The 20,036-nt window shown below is 40.8% G+C and overlaps 1 protein-coding gene across 1 annotated transcript in view; it reads left to right on the forward strand.

Moving 5' to 3' along the window:
• Window positions 1-20,036, forward strand: part of LOC133549865 (leucine-rich repeat and fibronectin type-III domain-containing protein 2) — a 376,256-nt gene that overhangs the window by 141,220 nt on the left and 215,000 nt on the right. Inside the window, exon 2 of the mRNA XM_061895720.1 lies at window positions 911-1,000. The gene's annotated coding sequence lies outside the window, so the exon portion shown is untranslated. The remainder of the gene's footprint in view (window positions 1-910; window positions 1,001-20,036) is intronic.

Below are 20,036 nucleotides of genomic sequence, written 5' to 3' on the forward strand. Positions count from 1 at the left end.
ACTTGAAGCCAAACCACCGCCAGACAATGGACCCCCTGCTGTTTTTTTTGGGAATTAATTCTTCCTTCATTCGCACCTTCTTTCTCTCGTATTACCACTCGCACGGATCTGCTAGCATCACAGCTAACGTTACCCATTCCGCTACCTCTCTGTTCCGCGAGGGCGTATACGTATGACGTGACAGTATGGGACGTATGTAAGAAGGTGCGCTTACTCTCTGTGAGGAGAGACAGGAACGAGCGAGGAGAGCATGTAGTGTAATGCCAGCAGCTAAAAGCAACTGTGTGAGAACGTATACTCGAATATCACGATATAGTCATTTTCTATATCGCACAGAGACAAACCCGTGATATATCGTGTATATCGATATATCGCCCAGCCCTATAGCTGCCTATATTCCAATGGCGGCCGTGTGTTTGAAAAATACGTTTTAGGAACTCCCCTAACTATGTTCAACCTATGAGCTTCCGGAAACCTTCCGAAAGACCCAACTCGCTGGATAAATTCATGAAGAAATAAATTTACCTCGGTAGTTTGTGGTGGAAACGCAGTGGGAGCTTTATTTACCCGGGGAAATTAGAAAGTTCCTGTTAAATATCCTATGGTGGAAAAGGGACTATTACCAACGTCTTGTAAAATCTCACTGGGAGAGTGGAAGCTGACTATTTTTGATTCTATTTTCACATTATTTGCTGTTTGATGCTGTGGACTCATAGTATACGATATAACAAGTGTAATTGATGTTGATCCAGTTCTTCCACCATACGAGTAATGACTGCAGCTGCAGACCTAAGACAGGGGTTGACCGCACATATCCCATGTTTCCTCCTGAAGGAAGACTTTTAGACGTGACACCGTGACAATTTCTCATTCTCTGCTGCTCTCCTCTCTCTTTGATGTGTTCTTGTAGGTTAGAGAATGAATTGATGAGGTGGTGGACTTCTTCTTCAGCACAAAGAGAGGAGAGGCTCTTGTTCACCGTCCGCAGTGGGAATTCAAGGTCAGTGCGCGCACACACACACGCACACACACACAGTCAGGTTGACTAATACGTAATACGGAGGCATCTCTTTTATCTGATTCAAGGTTTCATTCATACAGTTTCTTAAAAATATGCAAATGACGCAGTTGAAGATCAAATGATGGGCGCTAAATAACAGTCACATAATAAACAGGGTCCCTTTGTGCAGTTTTGTCCTCACATTTTATTTTATATTTGTTCTTGCCACTGTTTCCTTTTGTTTTACTTTTAGGTGGATACAAAAACTGTATTTAACACTCAAACGAATGTCTATTTTTTTTTGCACTCCTATGAACTTTGCACGATGGGAGGAGTTCTGATTTTAATTGCTTCCCCACAGATTGCAGCCTCGCAAAGAAACTGGGTTAATTGCAAAAGAAGGGAGAGCCGCTTGTGACCTTCACTGAGTACTGCCAATTATGTTCGCTGCACCACACAGCGCCAGCTAGTAACAACGGTAATAGTCGGACTGACTATTGATTTGATGTATTTCAGGAAAGCCGTATTAGATGCACAGAATTCCATAATTAAAATGGTGTCCTGACATATTTGCAAGTATTCACTTAAAGGGCATCAGTCACATTTCAATGAATTGGCCATACCACAGCTTGAAAAAAAAAAATCAGAACTAGAAATCTGCCAGTCTGCCCCAAAGTAAAAGGATGGAGAATAATAATAATAGATTTTATTTGTAAAAAGCACTTTACGTTGAGCAAACAACCTGAAAGTGCCACAGTGTAAAAAAATAGTAATAATAAAAATAAATAAAATATAAAACTAGAAATAGCCCAATATCCACAACCAGCATGCATGTCTAAAGAAAGGCTTTAAAAAAAAAAAGTTTTTAAGCCTTTTTTAAAAGCATCCACAGTCTGAGGTGCCCTCAGGTGGTCAGGGAGAGCGTTCCACAGACTGGGAGCAGCGGAGCAGAAAACCCGATCTCCCATTGTTCCTAAGCTTTGTCCGTGGAGGTTGGAGGAGGTTAGCCTCTATGGAGCGGAGGTGTCGTGTGGAGGATTTGGGGGTGAGCAGTTCTTTGAGGTAGAGGAGCGCATTTCCATGGAGGCACTGGTGAGTTAGTAGGGAGATTTTGAATTCAATCCTGAATGGAACAGGAAGCCAGTGAAGGGATTTAAGAGTTGGTGTGATGTGGTCATGTCTCTGCACTCTCATCAGGATCCTCGCAGACTATTTTGTATGTACTGCAGCTTCTGGATGTTCTTGCTGGGGATCCTGACAAGAAGTGCGTTGCAGTAGTCGAGCCTGGAGGAGACAAAGGCGTGGACGAGCCTCGATAATAGTGAACTTATTGACTACAACTGAATAAAAATGGCGGATTCGTGCCAAGTAGGGTTGGGCGATATGGCCTTTTTTTGATATCTCGATATTTTTAGGCCATGTCACGATACACGATATATATATCTCGATATTTTGCCTTAGCTTTGAATGAACACATGATGCACACAATCACAGCAGTATGATGATTCTATGTGTCTACATTAAAACATTTTGTCTTCATACTGCATTAATATGTGCTCATTTTAAACTTTCATGCAGAGAGGGAATTCACAACTGAGTCAATACAGTTTTGCTAAACTGTATTTATCAAACAGTTATTAAACAGTGGCCCCAACATTCATGTCATTTCCAAAACAAAGTGCAAGATTGTCAGAGACATTTTAAAACAAGCTATTAGTGCACTTTTGTGCATGATGTCACTAAAATGACATATCAAAACAACACTAAATTAAAGTGCACTTTTTGTACAGAACACCACTACAATAGTTTAAATCAAATAAAGTGCACTTCTGTGCATGATGTCACACAAGATATTTCAATAAGTGTCACATAAAAATGAGCTGCATAATAGGAAATTAAATCCTTCGGTATGTGGTAGGATAGGCGCCAGCGCCCCCCGCGACCCCGAAAGGGAATAAGCGGTAGAAAATGGATGGATGGATGGGTATGTGGTAGGTTACTGCGGACGCTATCTCCTTCTGTTGTTGACTATTTTTTTCATACGGTGTTGATGTGGAAATAGTTGCTTTGGCATTTTGTTCGTGTGGCACCGAACAGAGATGTTGACATGCGGAGTTTCAAGCACTCCATATTTTCTAGAGGGTGACTATTTAAATGATGCTACACATTAGCAGTAATGCTACTTTTTGTAGCAACGCTTTTGCCCCACACTTGACATAGTACGGTTGTCTGTTCGACATATTCCCGCTTGAACCCGAACCATCGCCAGACGATGGACCCCCCTGCTGTTTTAATTGGCAATTAATTATTCCTTCTTCATTTGTTACCAGATTCGCACCTTCTCTCTCTCGTATTGCCACTTGCACCATTGCTGTGAGAAGGAGAGACCAAAGAGAGTGAGGAATGCCTGTAGTGTAATGCCCGCAGTGAAAAGCAACTGCCTAAGAACGTATACTGAAATATCACGAAATAGTCATTTTCTATATCGCACAGAGACAAACCGGCGATATATCGAGTGTATCGATATATCGCCATACTCTAGTGCTAAGCTCCTCTGGTAAAACTTTACCTCTATGAAGGCAAAATATGTCACTGAGGTTTCGAATTCCAAACAGCTTGTTTGGAGCAGGTTTAGAAAAAGGTATGATTATTTTGTAAATATCTTAGTCATGCCTCCCTGGTTTTATCTTGAATTTTCAGTACTCATGGGGATACCAAGTGCACAAAAACGGGTACCAACAGGTAAGAAAAGTTGGTTTTCCAATATAGCACCGTAAAAGGATCATAGGGAAGTAAATGACTTCATAAGTCAGGCCCGGAATCAGGTTTTTTCCAAGCCGCGAGATGAGTTTGCTAAGTATAAAAATGAGCCGGAAGTTTGGAATGAAAGAAGCTGCTGTTCTAAATGTGTCCACTAGATGTCGTAATAGCAAATATTTGTAGCTGTGTAGAGTATGCTACATATTTAAAAAAATTAAATAAACCACATGATGTCAGTGCACCAGTCGAGGAAAATGAGCAAACTATATAAATAACATACTGTAGTTTGATTTTTATATTATTTTTTAATCTTTATAATTGAAAATTAACACCAATGAGTTGACTGATCAACATTATAACATAACTTATTCAGAAAGTATAATTAACGACCAATAAAGGTAGAATACTATTAACAGCAACATGTAAGTGCAAAAAAACCACAACATTATGATTTGTACATTTTCAGAATGTGCTTGTTCTATTTTTAAACAAGGAAAACAATCTGAAGTTGTCTTTATTTTTAAGTTATCGTGCCATGATTTTACCAGTCTGGGTCACTTAGGAGTAGACTTTTGGACCCCAACTTAAACAAGTTGAAAAACTTATTGGAGTGTTACCATTTAGTGGTCAATTGTACAGAATATGTGCTGAAATTTGCAATCTACTAATAAAAGTATCAATTAATCAATCAATCAATCAATCAAATGTCTCAGTCAGACTGGGACATCCAGAGACTGCACATTTCACCCCATTCCTCTTTGTGAAATAGCTGAAAGTATGTCAGGTTGCTTGACGATTCAGCGTGACCAGCTCGTGCAAGTCAGCCACAAATGCACACATAATATAATAAAGATCTGGGGCTTAGTGGATAAAAAAAATGGTGCAAGCTCAAATCCAGAAAACTTACACACCAAAAAATTCAGATGTATTAAAAAAAGTGTGCTCACGCATTCATCTAATCACATTTCACATTGGAGTGGCTGGCCACTCCCTGTTCACGACCCCCATTTAAATTTGAAAATCACATTGGAATTAACCATGCGCCTGAGATCCCCAACTCTGCACAATCAGAAACACAAGGATGATGAGCATAGACAGTGGAAACGAAGGAAGGAGATGCTTTGTGCTCAAGTGAAGGTGCGCTAAAATATACTCAACGGCACGCTGTCCTCTGGCGTTTGCTGTGAACGAAAGAGGATTGAGTGTGATAAAGTGTGCAAGGCTGTCAATGCTTTGCAGTCAGAGAACTGCACACACTAACAAATAAGAAATTAGGGTAACACTTTAGTATGGGGAACATATTCTAAGCGACAAAGACTTAATTAAAGGCATACTGAAACCCACTACTACCCACCACGCAGTCTGATAGTTTATATATCAATGATGAAATATTAACATTGCAACACATGCCAATACGGCCGGTTTAGTTTACTAAATTGCAATTTTAAATTTCCCGCGGAAGTATCCTGCTATGTATGATGACTGACGTCACACATTGTAGAGGACATTTTGTTCCAGCACCGTTCACAGCTATAAGTCGTTTGTTTTTATTGCATAATTCCACATTATTATTGAAATCTGCATACATGCATTCACTTGTGTGTGTGAATAGCCTTGGATATTATATGACTGGGCCGGCACGCAAAGGCAGTGCCTTCAAGGTTTAATGGCGCTCTCTACTTCTCCCTACGTCTGTGTACCACTCCGTACGGCGCCGTTTAAAAAAGTCATACATTTTAATTTTTGAAACCAATACCGATAATTTCCGATATTACGTTTTGGAGCATTTATCGACCGATAATATCGGCAGTCTGATATTATCGGACATCTCTAGCCAAAAGTATTTGGCCACCCATCCAAACAATCAGAATCAGGTGTCCTAATCACTTGGCCCGGCCACAGGTGTATAAAATCAACTGGAGAGACGTTCTTTGAAGTGATGAATCACGCTTCCATCTAGTGGATGAGTCTGGGTTTGAAGGTTGCCAGAAGAACAGTACATTTCGAACAGCATTGTGAAGTTTGGTGGAGGAGGAGTTATCGTGTGGGGTTGTCTTTCAGAAGTTGGGTTTGACCCCTTAGTTTCAGTGAAAGGAACTTTGAACGCTCCAGGATACCAAAGCATTTTGGACAATTCCATGCTCCCAACTTTCCTCTTCCCACAAGACAAAGCAAGGTCGATAAAGACATGGATGACAGAGTCTTGTGTTGATGAACTTCACTGGCCTGCACAGAGTCCTGACCTGAACCCAATAGAAGACCCTTGGGATGAATTACAACGGAGACTGAGAGTGTGTGACCTCACCAATGCGCTTTTGGAAGAATGGGGGAAATTTCTTATAAACACACTCCGCAACCTTGTGGACAGCCTTCCCAGAAGAATTGAAGCTGTAATAGTTGATAAAGGTGACCGATGATCATTTTAAATCCCATGGGTTAGGAATGGGATGGTACTTCAAGTTCATATGTGAGTCAAGGTGGGTGGCCAAATACTTTTGGCAATATAGTGTACGTAGGTAACATTAACAAAATGCAAATCCTTTAAAAGGCACTAAATAAGAATTGGAAATATGTAACTAGAGCTATGTGGACTTCAATTACATGGGGATTGATTGATACTTTTATTAGTAAATTTCACAGTTCAGTACACATTCTGTACAATCGACCACTAAATGGTAACACCCGAAAAAGTTTTTCAACTTGTTTAAGTCGGGGTCCACGTTAATCAATTCTTATTAATCAAATGAGAATGACGACTACAAGTTCTACAGTAGATGAGGAATGGGATGAAGTAGTCAGACAAAGGAGAACCATTTGAGAAGACTGGGGTCACACGTTAAGAACTTTACTTTGTGCTATGATAACCACAAACTAATTGGTTGATGTGAAATCAAATCTCAGCACTGCTAATTAGTGTGATATGAGTGTGGGTGCACGATCACAGCCACGCATTGTTGCTAAATCAAACCTCAGAGGCTTAACCACATTAGTGTTAAAATGTTTGGATAGCAGCAGTTATATATTTGAAGTTTAAATCTAGGACACATTTATATCCTTTGACAAAAAGAAAGTACTCTTTTTAGTCATTTGGGAATGTATTATCTCATTCAGTATTAGTTTTAGCAGCTTTTATAAGCTGATTTAATCAAGGCCACCCAGAAATAAAGTAGATAGAAGCCCATTAATTCAACATTCCAAATATATTTCATGTAAAAACACTTGGTTTATTTTGACTCTTGTTTTGATGAAATTGAAATAGCAACACCTTCTGCTTCCCAATACAGTTGAGCGTTATGCATTTAGGATTATACCACAACCACAGTTTTTGCTGAGAATTTACCATTAAGTTGCTCTGCCATGTTTACACATTCAGAGGGACAAACAAATCTTCCAGAAGTTTTCAAGAAAGTGCTTACATTCAAAACCGTATGTATATAAAGCTCGTAGGCTGAATGCATAATGGGTAATATAACTCAGCAGGGAAGAAGTAGGAATAATTCAGAGCCTGGCCTGTGCCTACATTATAGGCTCAATTACAATTCCACTCTTTAACGGGAAATACCCTTTTTTTTAAAATGTTGCCTACCATTCACAATCTTTGTGAGACAAGAACACACATGTCTTTCCGTACGTCTAAATCTCGAAAAACTGCTAGCGAGAGGCGGCTAACAATTCAAGTAATGAAAGGTCATCCAAAAAACATCAAAAAAATGCCACCAATCAATAAATCAATCAATCCACTTTATTTATATAGCACATTTAAACAACAATAACGTTTCCAAAGTGCTGCACAGCCATGTTAAAAACAATTGTAAAAAAAAAAATATATATATATATATATACATATATATATATATTATGCTCCACCAATGACTGAATAAAAACAAAAAATAAATAAATATAAAACCAATAAAAACAATATGAAAACAAATATGATTAAAAACTATTTTAAAGGGTAAAATCAATTAAAACAGTAAAATATAAATCAAAGTGTATAAAAAATACAGAGGACAACAGAGGACAGAGGACCACACAATGCTCTATTTCAGGGGTAGGGAACCTATGGCTCTAGAGCCAGATGTGGCTCTTTTGATGACTGCACCTGGCTCTTAGATAAATCTTTGCTGACATTGCTTAACACGGTAAGTAATGAATAATTCTGCTGGTAATCCCAGTGTCAAAAATAAAGTAAAAAATATAAAACATTCTCATGCATTTCAATCCATCCATCCGGTTTCCACCGCACCTGTTCAAGAAAAGGCATAAGAAGTATTTTATTTATTGTTGGTTATCTTCAGATTAACAGTGTTATTAAAAAGAATAAGACACTTATTATACTCAAAAAATTTTGTTCTTACCTAAAAATGCACACATTTAGTTGTATTCAGTCTTTAAAAAAATTATAAAAATTATATGGCTCTCACGGAAATACTTTTTAAAATATTTGGTTTGTATGGCTCTCTCAGCCAAAAAGGTTCCCGACCCCTGCTCTATTTACTTGCTTTCGATTTGCAAATTAACTAAGCTATAGTAACGTTATTATTGTGACAGCTAATGCTGGGGAAACATTTTTTAGAGACACTCACACTGCTTTTTCGGCCACCAGCGAGAGGCAAGCTAGCTACTGAACTTCTGCTGCTAAAATTCCTGTGAGATTGGAAACGTTAATGCAGGATTATATTTCACGCCTCTCACCTGTAACGTAGAAATTTCTGGTCAAAATCCGAGAAGTTAGTCAACTTTGAAATTCAAGTAGATATCAATAGCAAATTCCGGCAAGATTCGTGTTTCATTGCCTTGTTTTTTTAGGAAGATTATGCTGAATTTACCAGCTAAATAGGGAACATAAGCATCATGCTGAACGATGCAACCATCCCCTCGGTCAGCATCCAGTGTGAGTGGACTTCGTAAGTGACTGTTTTGTTATGTCCGTGTTTTATATTTCTTTACCACTAGCACCAATGCAACATGATGCTTTAGTGTTTCACGAGAACTGGATCTGTTTAGCACTCAGCTTCCAAACCTTGTAGCTCATCCTCCATATATTCAGGCTCAAAAATATAAGTTTCTTGATCATCATTTGTCCCAAAGTACTCTTTTGTTGGCTCTCAGAAAGTATGCCATGATTCGTGGTACTTGTTGTTTGTGAATGGAAATAGCGATCCCCGCGCAAATAAATCAGTGCGCTGAGGAAAGAAATTCCTGTAATGATCACAATGATCAAAATACTGTAAATATTACATTATTATGAATATGCCTATTAATGCATGCATATTTTTTTAGGGTGTTTTTATAGGCGGAGTAGGGGCATATCCTCATTATATGCATTGTTGGCCACCTCCTGCAGTTTTTTACTATTTACAGAAGAATGCACACAAAATAAAAATGCATGTGCGTTCTTGTGTCACACAAGGATTGTGGATGATAGGCAATTAGTATTACCTACTCGGGAGGTAATGGTATCAAATCTCACGGTACAATTTTATCATTTTGTTAAGGCCACGGTACGATATTATTGTAGTATATGTCCCATAGTGTGTAAAATGAAGTCTCAGGAATGTTTAGGATGAACACACTTACAGTAATAGAACACAAGCATAATGTTAAAATGTGATAGTCATATATATTACTTTAAACAGGTATTTCTAAGTAAATAATTGTGTAGAAACATTGACTCTTTCAAGCAAATATTCAATAGAATAACAACAGTTGATGTCTTTAAAGTGTCAATGTAAACATCCAGTGTAACCTGTGTAAAACATTAATGTGCAGTTTAGTGCCTTTCGATGTTTACTTTATGAGAAACAGTGTCTCTACAGTGGACAGTTGTATATCAGTCTGGAAAATGTTGTTTCTCAGAAAAATGAACTAACAATATAACTATTAATAATATAAATACTGTCAAGACTTGGACTGTGGTGGGGTGTGTTTTTTCCGAGGTGCAAAACGACTGGTACGAACATTATTTAATTTTAACACTTAATAAAGGAACAAACGAAAGGCGCTCACAAGGTGGTACAAAAACTTGGCTGTGAAAACAAAACTTGCACTGTGGCATAAATAACGAGAAAACTTACTTGGAATGGAAAAGAACGGGACATGGATCATTGGCATGGATTACAAGATGCGTAGAAGGTGATCGAGGGTGACTACCTGGCAACTGTGGCTTAAATAATACTGTGGTGATTAGTGAAAACAGGTGCGTGACATGGGGACAAGGTGATAACTAATGGGTTGACATGGAAACAAAGGAAACCAGGAAGTGCAATAACAGGAAACAATGGAGCCTTAAACAAAACAGAACATAACTGAACAAAACATGATCACAAAACATGACAAATACCTCTCAAACTGATGTTTGCATACCTCGTGCAATACAGCGGTAGAAAAATATACTATATTGGCAAAAGTATTGGGCCACCTGCCTTGACTCACATATGAACTTGAAGTGCCATCCCCCTAACCTTTAGGGTTCAATATGATGTGGGTCCACCTTTTGCAGCTATTACAGCTTCTACTCTTCTGAGAAGGCTGTCCATTAGGTTGTGGAGTGTGTTTATAGGAATGTCCTACCATTCTTCCAAAAGCGCATTGGTGAGTTCACACACTGATGTTGGTCGAAAAGGCCACACCATAATTCCATTCCATCCATCCATTTTCTGCCGCTTATTCCCTTTGGGGTCGCGGGGGGCGCTGGTGCTTATCTCAGCTACAATCCGGCGGAAGGCGGTGTACACCCTGGATAAGTCGCCACCTCATCGCAGGGCCAACACAGATAGACAACATTCACACTCACATTCACACACTAGGGCCAATTTAGTGTTGCCAATCAACCTATCCCCAGGTGCATGTTTTTGGAGGTGGGAGGAAGCCAGAGTACCCGGAGGGAACCCACGCATTCACGGGGAGGACATGCAAATTCCACACAGAAAGATCCTGAGCCCGGGATGGAACCCAGGACTACTCAGGACCTTTGTATTGTGAGGCAGACGCACTAACCCCTCTTCCACCGTGAAGCCCCACCATAATTCCTCCTCCACTAAATTTCCCATTTGGCACAATGCAGTCCGAAATGTACCGTTCTCCTGGCAATGTCCAAACCCAGAATATTTTGGAGCAAGGAAATTTCACAACTTGATTTGTTGCACGGATGGCATTCTGTGACGGTTCCACGCTGAAAATCACTGACCTCTTGAGAGCGGCCCATTCTTTCACAAATGTTTGTAGAAACAGTCTCCTTGCCTAAGTGCTTGATTTTATACACCTATAACCGGGCCAAGTGATTAGGACACCTGATTCTGATCATTTGGATGGGTGGCCAAATACTTTTGGCAATATAGTGCAGATGAATTTACCATGAATTGATTAACATGGACCCCGACATAAACAAGTTGAAAAACTTATTCAGGTGTTACCATTTAGTGGTCAATTGTATGGAATATGTACTGTGCTGTGCAATATACTAATACAAGTTTCAATCAATCATTCAATCAATGGATGAATTGAGGATGTATGAAGTAGCTTTTGAGATTACTCGTATTTCTCGAAGTGAAAATTTTCTTTGGGTGATTTCCCGATTTCTCGTTGCCACGAGACCAGCTGGCTCTCTGTTGCCTTGGAAACGCTCAAAACATAAGTGGTGAGCTCTGCTTTGCAGAACGCAAACTTTCTTACCCCCGCCAAAGAGGTTTCATGTTTTGTTAATGTTCTAAAAACAATTCCTTTTATCTACGATGATTATGAACACACTTAACTTGCTGCTTGCAAAGGATTCTAGGAGTTTATTTACAGCTCCGGCCAACGCAAAAAAGGCATAAAAATGTAATTTTCACGGCATTATTGAGAAGATTTTGAAACCGAAATACTACGGTATTTATAATACCGTTACATCCCTATTAAATACTAATTTTAACTATTGTTAGGGAGCAATTTCCAAAAAAAAAAAAAAAAAATCAAAACTTGGTAGTATGACCGTTGAGTAGCAAAGGATTGACTACCTAATAAAACACGAGTGTCATTACAGTACAATGAAAATAAATAATGCTTATTACTTGTTTGCTTTCTGTGCAGCGTTCTTTTTCATAACACTTGCAAGTAAGGTCGGGATCACACTTTGTTTCAAGAGCTATACAGACCTTGGAACTTAATCCTTCCTTTAGCTTTACAGGAGAATTGGTGTTGCGATCTGTGACTCAGATCTTCACATGTTTATTTTTCCATCTTTGTTTCATTCTCTTCTGACCCACTTACTTCCTGTTTAGTCCGTTACCATGGTTACACATTGATTTCACCTGCTCCTCGTTTTCTACACACCTGGTTCTCCTTGATTTCTCCCTATATAAGCTTTCCTCTTTTCTTTGTTCAGTCTCGGATCCTAATTTGCCCACGCGCAACAGTGACGACTCTCGACCTGCATCTTTGTATGTATATTCTCGCTAGCTTTTACGCTAAGCCATTTGTTTATTCCAGCTCACATGCTGAGGAATTGTTTTTTCTGTTTTTGGTTTGCCTTCTCTTTACAGCAGTGTTTTTGTTCCTAGCCTTTTATTATTTAATAAATCCATTTATAACTTACCTTGTTGTGTTCATCGCTTCGACGCATCCCCGGAAGAACCAATCCGGCATTACAATGCCACACAAGCGTCACAGTAGGATCCGAGCATCAAAATGTTTTTCCGCGTCGAAACCACGGGAGGAACCCTTCGACTTGGGTTTGTGGTTGGAGCTCGTGGCTTGGGAGCAGGAAAGACTTGACTGTGGGCCTGAAGTCCCCTCCGAAGCCGTCCGCGCTGCCCCGAAGAGGCGGGGGGTCCAGTGGAGAGGTCCCCCGCACGGCAGTAATTATCCAGCACCACTTCATCCTTCCTACGAACACAGCAAAATTCACCCCGACCAGGATTCACCCGTCATTACCGGTAATCCTGCTTGTTTTTTTTCAAATCATTCCTTAAGCTGCCATGACACTTTTTCTGACACAAGCGATGACGTCAATTGGGGAACGCCCACCGGTGACGCAACACCGGCCTCTGTTGATGACATTTTTTCAGAAGATTTTTATATTGTGGACAGTAATTCTCATTCCCAACCTTTTTTGAATATCAATAACATTCATGACAAGATACAGAATTATCAGGATATTTTTTCTTATTATTCTAGTCAACCTCAGTCACCTAGTTTTTCTCCTACACCTCCTTTAAAACCTCATTCTCCGGCCAAGTCCAAGGTGTTTCCTCCCTTTTCTAAAGGAAATTCTGGACAAATTAAAGGGGAGGAGTCGGCCCGCCTCCAAGCCTCCCACCACCCTCCCTTAAGGTCAGTCCCTGACCATAGGGAACGGGTCTGGGATCCCCGTCTGGAGGAAGGGGCTATGACCTATAGCTGTGCTACGGAGGTAGCACAGATACTACCCTCTAAACCACAGCCACCATGTAGACCTCCTCCACCTGTTTTTCCCCTGGCCAAGTCTCAACGGCCTTGTAGACCTCCTCTACCTGATTTTCCCCCGGCCAAATCTCAACGGCCTTGTAGACCTCCTCCACCTGTTTTTCCCCCGGCCAAGTCTCAACGGCCTTGTAGACCTCCTCCACCGGTGTTCGGACTCGCGAGGTCATTACCTCCAGCACATCCTCCACCACCGGTGTTCTGCACTGCTCCCAGTCTGGTTCTCACACCAGCACATGACTCTAGCCTGGTTCTCAAGCCAGCACTAGACTCCCACCTGGTTCTCACACCAGCCTCCGACCCAGAACTGGTTCTCATACCAGTTACAGACTTTAGCCTGGAGCCCACTCCAGTACCAGCTCCAGAGCTGGAGCCTACTCCAGTACCAGCTCCACGCCGCCAAGCGCCGGTACCAGCTCCACGCCGCCAAGCGCCGGTACCAGCTCCGCGCCGCCAAGCACCGCCGACGACGGGGCTGGAGCCCACACCAGCGTCGACGACGGGGCTGGAGCCCACACCAGCGTCGACGACGGGGCTGGAACCTTCACCTATGTCGACAGGGCTGGAGCCCACTCCAGTGCCAGCTCCTCGACAAGCGCCGGTACCAGCTCCACGCCGCCAAGCACTGCCGACGAAGAAGCTGGAGCCCACACCGGCGCCGACGATGAGGCTGGAGCTCACACCAGTCACGACTCCTGCGGCTCCCAGGCCGCCTCCGACGACTCCTGCGGCTCCCAGGCCGCCTCCGACGACTCCTGCGGCTCCCAGGCCGCCTCCGACGACTCCTGCGGCTCCCAGGCCGCCTCCGACGACTCCTGCGGCTCCCAGGCCGCCTCCGACGACTCCTGCGGCTCCCAGGCCGCCTCCGACGACTCCTGCGGCTGCAGCACCCGCATCATCCTCGCCAGCTGCACTCGGGCCTGCTTTGGCTGCAGTCCCCGCACCCTCGTCTGCTGCTTCCAAGCCTGCTGGGATTTCGGTGCTGAGGCGTCGTCCACCACGTCGATCACGGGCGTGGCCTCTGCGAGGTCATCCTCCTCGCCAGACACTCCCTCCTCCATGTCGGCCACGGATGTGGCCGTGCCCGGGTCGTCCGCCTCGCCGGGCACCTCATCCTGCGATGCGGCCACTAATGTGGCCTTTTCGAGGTCGCCCGCCAAAACTTTTTCGGCAGCGGCGTTCCATCCGCCGCCGCCACTTGACTTGTCCTCGGTGGATTCGGGGACACACGACTTGGCGACCCTCCACCGTGGCCTCCCTCCGCCCTCCCTTCGTTTGTGGACTCTGTTTTTGGGGAGGGGGTTCAAGTTGTTTCTTATTTGTTTTTGTTTTCTTTGAGACATCTGGAATCTGTCTTTTTGGGGGGGGGAATACTGTTGCGATCTGTGACTCAGATCTTCACATGTTTATTTTTCCATCTTTGTTTCATTCTCTTCTGACCCACTTACTTCCTGTTTAGTCCGTTACCATGGTTACACATTGATTTCACCTGCTCCTCGTTTTCTACACACCTGGTTCTCCTTGATTTCTCCCTATATAAGCTTTCCTCTTTTCTTTGTTCAGTCTCGGATCCTAATTTGCCCACGCGCAACAGTGACGACTCTCGACCTGCATCTTTGTATGTATATTCTCGCTAGCTTTTACGCTAAGCCATTTGTTTATTCCAGCTCACATGCTGAGGAATTGTTTTTTCTGTTTTTGGTTTGCCTTCTCTTTACAGCAGTGTTTTTGTTCCTAGCCTTTTATTATTTAATAAATCCATTTATAACTTACCTTGTTGTGTTCATCGCTTCGACGCATCCCCGGAAGAACCAATCCGGCATTACAATGCCACACAAGCGTCACAATTGGGACACTATTTGATCAACGTGAAAATGCAAAATCGAGGACAAAAGCCTGAGACAAGAAGTAAGGGGGAGAATTGGAATTCAGTCTTGGTGTAATATGGATTGAAAATACTGCTGACTGTAACTGCAAAAACTTAAAATGTATAAAGATATATGCGTTTTTTTATGCGTAATACTGTTGATGTTACAAGACAATGGCAATTTTAAAATAATTTTGTTATATTTATTGTTTTAAACCTGCTTTTAGAATGTAGAACAGGCATGGTTTTCCTTTGCACGGTTGTGTCCCGTGGACAGTGTAAAGACAAACATCAACAATCTTTATTATTAGAAACGAAAGGTCTTTGGAGACCTGTCAGTAATGGTTCCTTTTGTCTCAGCTGACTGGTACATGTGTGCTGTGTTTAGCTGACATGTTTTATTACCCCTTTTGTTTGTCAATACACTGAGCCTTGCCTGAAGGGAGGAAAATAAGTCTATCGCATTAACATTCTTGATACCCCAAACAAACATTGTCCCTCTTTGCAGCTCCTCCCCACACATATCCATCATCCATAATGACAACTGCATTGGTGTATTGATGTGATTTTAATAGGTCGCTCCCGATCAAGTACAGCAGGGCACTTAATGGACCGATTGTTTTACAAAACCAGGATTATTAGATTTTTTCAATTCACTATTCTACTGTGAGGTTAGCCTGTAATAAACCCAAAGTCTAATTACCTTCTAATTCCCAAGCATAACGTATTGATTATCCGTTGTTGTTGTGTGTTTTGTTTATCACACATAATCAGCATAAGGTGTTTAGACTTGGAGTGGGGGTGGTGGCAGTTTAGGCTTTGTGAGGACATGTTTGTTTATGGCCCCATTTGGTTTGATATTATGCAGGTTTCATTTTATAATTTATTAAATAAAACGGAACCCCCCCAATGCTCCAAATGTCAGTAGTTACTACAAATAGAAACCGTGCATATCGAAACTGACTAAACTGTTTATGCCCTGCGTAGGAGCACATTTTATGATGTGTGATATTTAGTTAGGCTTGTTGTCTGTTGTGGACATACACTATATTGCCAAAAGTATTTGGCCAAATGATCAGAATCAAGTGTCCTAATCACTTGGCCCGGCCACAAGTGTAAAATCAAGCACTTAGGCATGGAGACTGTTTCTACAATTTTTATTTGTTGAAGAATGGGCCGCTCTCAGGAGCTCAGTGATTTCCAGCGTGGAACTATCATAGGATGCCACCTGTGCAACAAATCCAGTTGTAAAATGTCCTCGCTCCTAAATATTCCAAAGTCAACTTTCAGCTTTATTATAAGAAAATGGAAGAGTTTGGGATCAACAGCAACTAAGCTATGAAGTGGTAGGCCACATAAACTGACAGAGGGCTCAGCGGAGAAATTAACATGTGGGGTTGTTTTTCAGGAGTTGGGCTTGGCCCCTTAGTTCCAGTACAAGAAACTTTGAATGCTCCAGGATGCCAAAATATTTTGGACAATTCCATGCTCCAACCTTGTGGGAACAGTTTAGAGCAGGCCCCTTCCACTTCCAACATGACTGAGCACCAGTGCACAAAGCAAGGTCCATAAAGACATTGATGACAGAGTCTGGTGTGGATGAACTTGACTGGCCTGCACAGAGTCCTGACTTGGACCTGAAAGAATACCTTTGGGATAAAGTAGAACGTAGACTGAGTGCCAGGCCTTCTCGACCAACATCAGTGTGTGACCTCACCAATGCGCTTTTGAAAGAATGGTGGAAAATTCCTATAAATACACTCCGCAACCTTGTGGACAGCCTTCCCAGAAGAGGTGAAGCTGTAATAGCTGCTAAAGGTGGACCCACTTCAAGTTCATATGTGAGTCAAGGCAGATGGCCAAATACTTTTGGCAATATAGTGTACCTGTGTGTTTGTGTGTGTGTGTGTGTGTGTGTGTGTGTGTGTGTGTGTGTGTGTGTGTGTGTGTTAGGGGTTCTAAATGCAGAAACCGCTTTACTAACAGTAAACCGTGATTTCCGCTGTATAGCTTTTTCTAAACATACATGACAATAACCAGTTTGTGGAATTTCCACTTATGTGCTTGTAAGTGGAAGATGTTACAAAACTAAAAAAATGGAGTTATCAAGTAATATTTTGTTTTAATCAGATTAATTAGGACATCACAACAAATAATGTTAGGCTTTGTGAGGCCCTAAAAGACATGTTTCTTTATGGCCCTATTGTGCTTTGATATTATCCAGGTTTCATAAGATCATTTGCTAACAACAAATAAACCTCCCAATTACAATAAATAATGTTGTAATGTCCTAAACATGAAAAAAACAATATAAATCACATGTGAATTGTTTTTGGGGCTTTCAAATAATTAAATTGTTTGAGTTGATTATTCATCGTTTACAAATAAATCATAGTTAATTGGCCATTGCATTTAAGTCTGAAACATCCGTGTAAGCCGTGTAGTCAACAATGCAAGTGGGTCTGCAGTCCATTTGGCAAATGTGTTGGTCAAGTTCATCTGAGTTAGTCTTACTTAATTGCCTGGGGTCCCTTGTTGAACTTGCAGCGCCCACAAACACATGCCAAGCATAGTACGTTAAGTTTAAACAGTAGGGTGAAACTGAAAATCCTTCTTGCAGATTGTGCAAATTACTTTGTCTTGTTTGTTTGTTTACTTTTGTATCATTGATATTTGTGTAATAAAATGCATCAGTAGGGCTCGCCGGCGCATATTGCTCCATTCATGCAAGGCTTGGCTTGTCATGATGCACTCACATTGAATAGTTAAAAAGAAATGAAGTGAACTATCTTTTTTGCCGGCCACTCTCTTTGTCTCTTTAGGTGGAGGCAAGGCCTAAAGCATATAAACACATAAATCATTGAGGCTCGTAACAAAAACATAAGGTAACAAAGTAGAAATTATCCAGATCACGCACACAATGTACCGTGCCTTTCGGAGTATAAGTCACTCCGACTTTCGCAGTATAAGTCGCACCTGCCAAAAATGCATAATAAAGAAGGAAAAACAATATATAAGTCGCACGGGAGTATAAGTCACATTTTTGGGGGACATTTATTTGACAAAACCCAACACCAAGAATAGACATTTGAAAGGCAATTTAAAATAAATAAAGAATACTGAACAACAGGCTGAATAAGTGTACGTCATATGACGCATAAATAACCAACTGAGAAGGTGCCTGGTATGTTAACGTAACATATTATTGTAAGAGTCATTTAAATAACTATAACATATAGAACATGCTATACGTTTACCAAACAATCTGTCACTCCTAATCGATAAATCCCATGAACTCTTATACGTCTAGTCTCTTACGTGAATGAGCTAAATAATATTATTTGATATTTTACGGTAACATGTTAATAATTTCACACATAAGTTGTTCCTGAGTATAAGTCGCACCCCTGGCCAAACTATGACAAAAACTGTGACTTATAGTCCGAAAAATACGGTAATTACTTTTTTCCTTAACCCATCTTTTGCACATTTTCTGAAAGTTTGATTAAAATTTGCCATTAAGTTTTTGAGCAATGAAAAAATGAGAATGAAAAAAAAAGTCATTCTCTTTGTTTCCGTGCATACACGCACAGAAGTTGAGACTCGTAAAATAAACATAAGTTAACGTTGTAGAAATTATCCAGATCAGACAAGTCTAATCAGTTGTTTCTTATCCCATTTCAGACATTTTCTGAACATTTCATGTAAATCTGCCCTCACATTTTTGAGTTATGTTTCTAACTAATGAACTAATAAGGATGGAACTCTAACAACTTTCAATTTGATTTTGATTCAACACCATACAAATATTGCAATATACCTGTACAGTATTTAGTATAACCATGTTTTCTTGCCGTGATGTGGGATCTGAGCCGAGGATTGATTGATTGATTGAAACTTTTATTGGTAGATTGCACAGAACAGCACATATTCCGTACAATTGAGCAATTGACCGTACAATTGTCAGTCTACCCAAGGTCAGCTGTGGCTACTGATGTAGCTTACCACCACCAGGTGTGAATGAATGTTGAGTCCCACTTCTCTGTGAGCGCTTTGAGTGTTTAGAAAAGTGCGATATAAATCTAAGTTATTATTATTGTTATTATTATTATTATTATTAAATGGTAACAGCCGAATACATTTTTTCAACTTGTTTAAGTCGGGGTCCACGTGAATCCATTCATGGTAGATGTCGTTTTAGCTTATGCAGCCTTTTGATACACTCGATTTAGGGCTATATAAATAAACTTTGATGTATTGATATAAAACAGTTTCACATCAGGTTGCAAAAGCTGCTTTGGCTGTTGAAGTATCGCGTATACACTTACAAAGTAAGCTCTGATATGGTCTAAAACTAATTTTTTTTAATACATCTTTTCAAATTATAAACCAATTTAGGATCAGATTAAAAACAACAGATGACGATTTTTATGTGAATCAATTTTTTTTAGCACATGTACGGACATAACGTCCTCACGAATAAGTAATGACTAACCTTACAAATGTTTATACATTTTTGAATATAGTACACATGTTAAACTACGTTTTGTGCGGCTGTGACAGTATCAGTATGTAGAATGGTGGCTATAACTGTATTGGCAAGAGACAAAAGTCCTACTTTCTGCAGCAGGAGGGGAAAAAAAACATGATCCGTTGCTATGAAAAAAGAGATTTGTCTTCAATTTCTCCAAACAATGCAGATAGGTTTTGTTTCTTCTGCAGACATTTTCAGAGTGGGTGGGCTTGGAAACCTTCCTGAAGAGATCTGTTGAATATGAGCAAAATAAATATGCTTTACATATTAGTAGCTAGAAGCTTTACATATCAAGTCAGTAGAACTGAACCGAACTTGACATTCAAATACAAAATTTTTTTTGCAACCCACTGTGTTGCAGATTATGTAAAATGTGCCTGATGAAACCGTGCCAGGAATACTTCTGTATAGTGTTTGTTGTGCCTTCTCTGACT

This window comes from Nerophis ophidion, linkage group LG03 (assembly GCF_033978795.1).
Source record: "Nerophis ophidion isolate RoL-2023_Sa linkage group LG03, RoL_Noph_v1.0, whole genome shotgun sequence".
In the NCBI taxonomy this organism is placed as follows: domain Eukaryota; kingdom Metazoa; phylum Chordata; class Actinopteri; order Syngnathiformes; family Syngnathidae; genus Nerophis; species Nerophis ophidion.